The 6,000-nt window shown below is 39.3% G+C and overlaps 1 protein-coding gene and 1 pseudogene across 5 annotated transcripts in view; one reads left to right on the top strand and one right to left on the bottom strand.

Moving 5' to 3' along the window:
• Positions 1-4,942, top strand: part of LOC109482272 — an 18,244-nt pseudogene extending 13,302 nt beyond the window's left edge.
• LOC109482585 (discoidin domain-containing receptor 2-like) overlaps positions 1-6,000 on the bottom strand; it is a 114,941-nt gene that overhangs the window by 79,249 nt on the left and 29,692 nt on the right. The window lies entirely within an intron of this gene.

The raw sequence follows: 6,000 nt of genomic DNA, 5'->3' as shown, positions 1-6,000 counted from the left end.
TATACAGTAGATCACGAAACTTTTCGCGGTAGCTTTATTATGTTTACCAAAGGATATTGTTTTCGCTATGTTTCCTCTTCTTCTCCAAACCAAAAAGGTCAATGACCTGAACCAGACTGTCTGTTACTATGGTAACTAGTGTTGGGTTATATCATGTTGCAGCAGAAGGGATTTAGACTCTTGTCTGACCATATGATACATGTATATGAATGTATTTGAGTAAGAATTAACAGAGCAGACCATATGCGAAGGTAAACATTATGCATTGCTTTGCAAATTTTACCTTTCTAGTTTTCACTAGCCTCTACCAGGCTCCGCGGATCGCTGGAAAAATAGTAGAAATTGGCCGAAATAAAGGGATAGTATACCAGAGAAGATCCAGGGCCATAGAAGCTCCAATTTGCGACGCTTCTATGGCCCGCGGAGCCTGGTAGAGGCTAAGTTTTCACCATTTTCACTGTGACCTCTCTATAGAAAATTTATGATAGGCAGTTTTCTTTGTATGACTACTGTACTACAGAATTGTTTCACATTCGAATATACAACGCAGTGAAAAATTCTACTGCCGCGAAATAAAACCACTGCGAAAATAAAGGCATTTACAGTAGACTGACACCTGCGTTCTCTCTTGCGCAACATGAGCAGAAGATGGTCCAGCTCATCAAGTGTTCAGGACCTGGAACAGACCTATTCACAGTCATGACCCCTGCATGGCTGATATTTGATCTTTGGGAAAACATCATTAACCATGCACTGTTTTAATGAACCTTTTCTGGTGACCTGAAAGCCATATATCACGAAGGCTGTGGGAAATATGATATTCTAAAGTCCAGAGAACAGTGAAAGGGTATTTCATAATGGAAAGAACATTGATATTATGTATCATCAAAGTTCTTTTTATTAATTAAACTGTGTACAAGAAACAAAAACTATGAACTTCTGGGATATACCTCAAACTTTTATTATTTTAGCATGAAAAGTTAATTTTGTTTTTGAGTTGGAGAACAGTATAACTTTCTTCACATCTTTTCTTATTTTCTTAGTCAAAAACGAAATGAATTCTCAATAGTGGTGAAGACTCCAAAAAATGCTGTGTACAGAATGTGCAAAAACAAGCCAAAAGGAGTGTATGTTTTTGTTGTTTTCGCTTGTTTTTGCACTTTCCGTACACCCCAAAAAACATGCAGACCTAACTACATCATAAGGAAGAACCAAGAGGCATAAAGACACCTGTATTTTGTTCTTCAGGGCCTGAGGAAAGGTCCATCAATCAGACGGGACAGACTGTAACATGTTTACATGGGTGTTCCTGGTTGCCATGTTGTGTGGCTGGGTGAGACAGAGTTCATACATGTATATGGGTGGGCTCTGCAGTCCTTGAGAACATACTTTCCCCACATGTGATGTAAGAAGGGCTATTAATTACACACACTGGGAGACAGTCCCATTCCTTGAACTTTCTGAAAAGAATTTCAGTAAGGAAACGGAAACTGAAGTGCTGTTTGGCTATTATGTATGTCTTCAGAACTAGCCAAAACTATAGAATGCAAGGAACAGTTCAGGGAGGAAAAATTAAGAGGGGTTTTACAATAGAAAAGATGGGAGGATAATATCACAGAATAGAAATGGCATGTCACTAATTATAAAATATAAGTGAAACTTTTTATTAAATTAAAAAGAACAGAAAATGGAGAAAGGTAGAGAAAACTGGTTGTCTGATCTTCTGTAGTGTCCCAATGGTCAAATAATTACAATGAACTTTAAGGAGTAGAGATAATGAAGAGTTTTCAAATGGTCAAGACTTTTTGGTGTCTTTGTCTTACTTTTCTTGCTAAACCTTTCATCTTCTCTTTTGTTCTTTGCCTCCCATATAGAGTCCCAAATCAATTTCTGTCTACTTCATCTTAGACTTAACATTAAGTGTTGGTGACATTAGCTATGAGTATGACACTTTTAAAAGTCAAATTAAGAATTAAGATTGCAAAGAACTACAAAGCTAATCGGTAGAAGATTTCTAAGAACCCCAATTAATGTTTATAAATTTTATCTATTAAAATGACAGAAAATGATACCAAAATTCCACCAGACAAAGTACAACACACCCCAATGCTTTTCTAGTCTCCTACTCCCAGAGGATGGGCCACCATGTAGCGATCCCCTTGTTTACCAATGTCTGTCCCAAAATAATACCACACTCCATTAAAGATGCAGAGAGCATGTCTTGTTTACGCAAAGGTCGCTTCTTATCATGTCAAGGTCAACTGAAGACAAACAGTGCATTATTTGGGGAGGGGCTGGGAGGGTTGTGGCACTAGCATTAGACATGCCTGGGGAAACAGGCATATACAGTCTGAAGGAGCCTAATTATAAGGCCTAGGAAAAATTGTTGTATTTCCGATTTCAGTCCTGAAAAAACATTGGGTTGGAAACATAACATTTTTTAAGGCCTAAGGACACACATGTACTAGTTAGGAGTGTTGGAGAAGACTATACAATCAAGAGTTCAAAATTGACTTCACTTTTGTTGCAAATAGGAGTACTACAGTACTGAAATTTAGAATGTTTACTGATGACATTGCTTTAAAATTATTTTTTGGCAAAGTTGAAATATTATGATTGGAAATGACCTGGGGGGACAAAAGTTGCCTAACAGTGCCTGGTCTCTGTCAGCGTTCACATTGTTTCACTTGCTGTATCCTCTGTTGTGATGATACACACAAGGATGAACCTACAAGGCAGAGGGACAAACGTAGCGCTAATGAGGTGTAGCTGAGGCAAGACAGGGCAGCAGTTACAGTCATCACACTGAGGTATTGTCTTTAGTATCTCTGTCTGTGCTTGTAAGTACTGTGCCACTGTGTGCTTCTCTGGTGCAGTTTCATCAAGTTCTGCCAGAGGGCGCAGTGCAGTTTTTCTGACTTCTGCCAGAGGGTGTTTTCTTTTATGTGATATGCATAATAGGCAGGTGAGTATGCTGTTCTGTAAGGATACTTCAATCCAGACCTAGAATAAAAGAGAAACATTTTTTTATATGTTTGGGGTCACAAAATTTGTTGCGCACGCAGACATCAGCCATAGCATTTCGCAAAATTTTTGCCACCTATTACGAATTACGCTCAAGTCTCAGAGCTGACTACAACTTCACGATTTGCGGCTAATGTCCTATTACGAATTACATTGATTTTTGCTGCCTACGAATTACGAAGTCTAAAAAGGCCTTACGAAAAAGGGCATGCAGGCCCTCTAACAAGTCAGTGTGGCCTTAGGCCAAGATGAAAATACTGAATTGATATTGTTTCTTCCAACAATTTAATATCTTTTCACCCATCAATATCTTCAGCACTTCTGTACAATGTGAATGAGTCCTGAGAGGTCAGCAGGAAAAGGCCAGAGAGACAACAGATGGCTGGATCCTGTCTCAGGTTTTAAAAGGATTTGCCAGGCAGATTCTGGTGATATCTAATCTCATCCCTTCCTCCTGAATGCATCCTCAGCCTCAACACCTGCCAGCCAGACTTCACACAACAGGACAAGCTTTAATTGTCTGATGTAGAGTGGTACTGTTTCTAAATTATGTTTATTGCTTTGAATTTGGTGTTATATAGCAGGGCTCTAGCTATAGCCAGCTCAATGTTTTTCCCTGTCAGCCTAGGTTAATGATCGAACCTGGGGGAGAGTGTGCACAATCTAGGGGGGTCTGGGGACAAATTTTCAAGCATTTAAAAACACCACATTTTTAGAGGCAAATCATTGGGGTTTAGAGTGGTCGGTGGTGGTCCATTGGATGTTTTTATACTTTTGCCCAAGACTTTTGTCAATTTTGTCCATCAAGGTTGATGGACTGGTTTTAAAAAATTTCCACCACACGCCACAAAGTTCCTGCAATTGACAGGAAAAGGGGTGCTTGATTTTTTATAGAATCTATAATCATGACATTGTTAATGAGTTATCATATCTTGTTGAACCTGAGTATTCCTATTCTTCAACATATCTGAAAAGTACAGTGAAAAGTGCACTGATGTTAAAGTTTAAATCCTACAGTACACTTTACCAAGTGAACCTGGTAGATCACCTGCTGGTGCCTTCTGTTCAGAACTATCAGGACAGAACAGCAGGCGATACATGGTGTTACTGGCCTGAAGTCATGTAACAGCATCTGTTAGATATTTCAAATTGTGCCGAAAGTAGGGTGTTACGAAAACTGGCCCTGGAGACAAACTGTGTCAGCTGTATTCCTCAACTTCTCAAGGTCTGACTTGAGGTAGCCTGGGTGCCAGACTGTTTCCAGGGCCTACACACTACAGTTCCTCAGCTCCAGGGCTAACATGCCCCCAAGGAAATTATACCACAGCACCTCTCCATTTAGGCCCGCTAGCTACCTCTGGACCTAGTATGTTATGGGTCTGGCATCTAGGCTAGACTTTAAGAATATTCGCAGCAAAAAAAATTGTAGAAGTTATGTCACATACATTTGAAAACTGAGGGAACATTACGTTGATGTTTCCAAATTTGATAGACCTACAATTTCGCTCGCTCGCCCGCCCGCCCGCCCGCCCGCTCACTCACTCACTCACTCACTCACTCTCACTCACTCACTCACTCACTCACTCACTCACTCACTCACTCACTCACTCACTCACTCACTCACTCACTCACTCACTCACTCACTCACTCACTCACTCACTCACTCACTCACCTTCCAATTTATTGTCTGCTGCTCCCAGTCATTTGGGAGTTAGACATAACCTTCCCCCTCCCCCTTAAGATCACAATGGTAGATGCCTGAAATCTAGGACGACCTGTCAATCAACTGCCTGTCACTCCTCCCAGCACCAACCATACACCTGCTGTGGGCCAAAACAGCTGGCCACCTCCAAGGCCCCCTACATCCACCCATCATTCAAACCTGCCTGATATGCATATCAACCAGCAGGATTCCTAAAAGCCTATCAACCCGATACCATCTAATGGGCTCATTGGGGCAGACCATTCAGTAAGCTGCATTATGGCACAGGGCTTAACTTTGAACAAAAGGGATGTAAAATACAAGGAAACCAGATGGAATATCTCAGTTAGGAAACCTTAAAGGGAAAATTACATGCAGAAGCCTGCACATTTTTAGATTTTTTCTTGAATCATTTACTTTTAACTTTATGAATAAGCTCAAATCTTTTTCTATAACACATAAAACACTAGGAAATATTGCATTTTTTTTTAGTTTATAGACTTAAAAAGAAGTGTCAGAATGTTCCTTTTGAAGTTTGTATACACACAAATGTTGCAAATAATTTTTTATTACAGTCCTAAGCCATATAACATGCCACTAAGGCTAGACTGTCATTACGCCAATTGGCCATTAGCAAAACATCCATGATATTACACCTACATGTCAGATAAGGTTATGGTATACAAAACTATAAATCATAATGATAGCCATCAACAGTCCTGTAAAATACCACGATAAGCTTTCCCGAATATGCAAATTATCACGATCAGCCATAGCCATATCCTGTTATGATAAGGCCGCTGAATCTTTGGACTTAAACTGCACCTATTACCAAGACAAGAGATGGATAAGAGGAGATATGCAAAATAGGTCTTAAGTCGAATACAAATGTGCTGGTTAATAAGGTAAAGCATATCTTTGCTAGCATCTAGCAAAATTGGTCCACAGATAAGCAATTTGCATGGTGTGTTTCTGAGATAATTTAAAGTATCCCATTCCTTCCATGATACTAATGGCTAGATATATCATTGGTTGTGAAAAATGATACAAAGTTCATGTTGCATGCTTGGAAAGATTAGTTAGGACTTATGCACAAAAACATATACTAAGAAAAAAATCTGACTTTACTTGTTTTTCTAATCCATGAAACAAGTGAAGTATGGATTTTTCTTATTTAGTACATGTATGATTATACCTCTTATATGACTTTTTTTCTGCTAAATTACATTTAAAATTCAGTTTATCTCAAATGGTTTGTCTTGTCTGTTTCATGT

Source organism: Branchiostoma belcheri, unplaced genomic scaffold, assembly GCF_001625305.1.
Source record: "Branchiostoma belcheri isolate BF01 breed outbred unplaced genomic scaffold, Haploidv18h27 scaffold6, whole genome shotgun sequence".
Taxonomy (NCBI): domain Eukaryota; kingdom Metazoa; phylum Chordata; class Leptocardii; order Amphioxiformes; family Branchiostomatidae; genus Branchiostoma; species Branchiostoma belcheri.
This window is presented reverse-complemented; position numbering and strand designations above follow the sequence as displayed.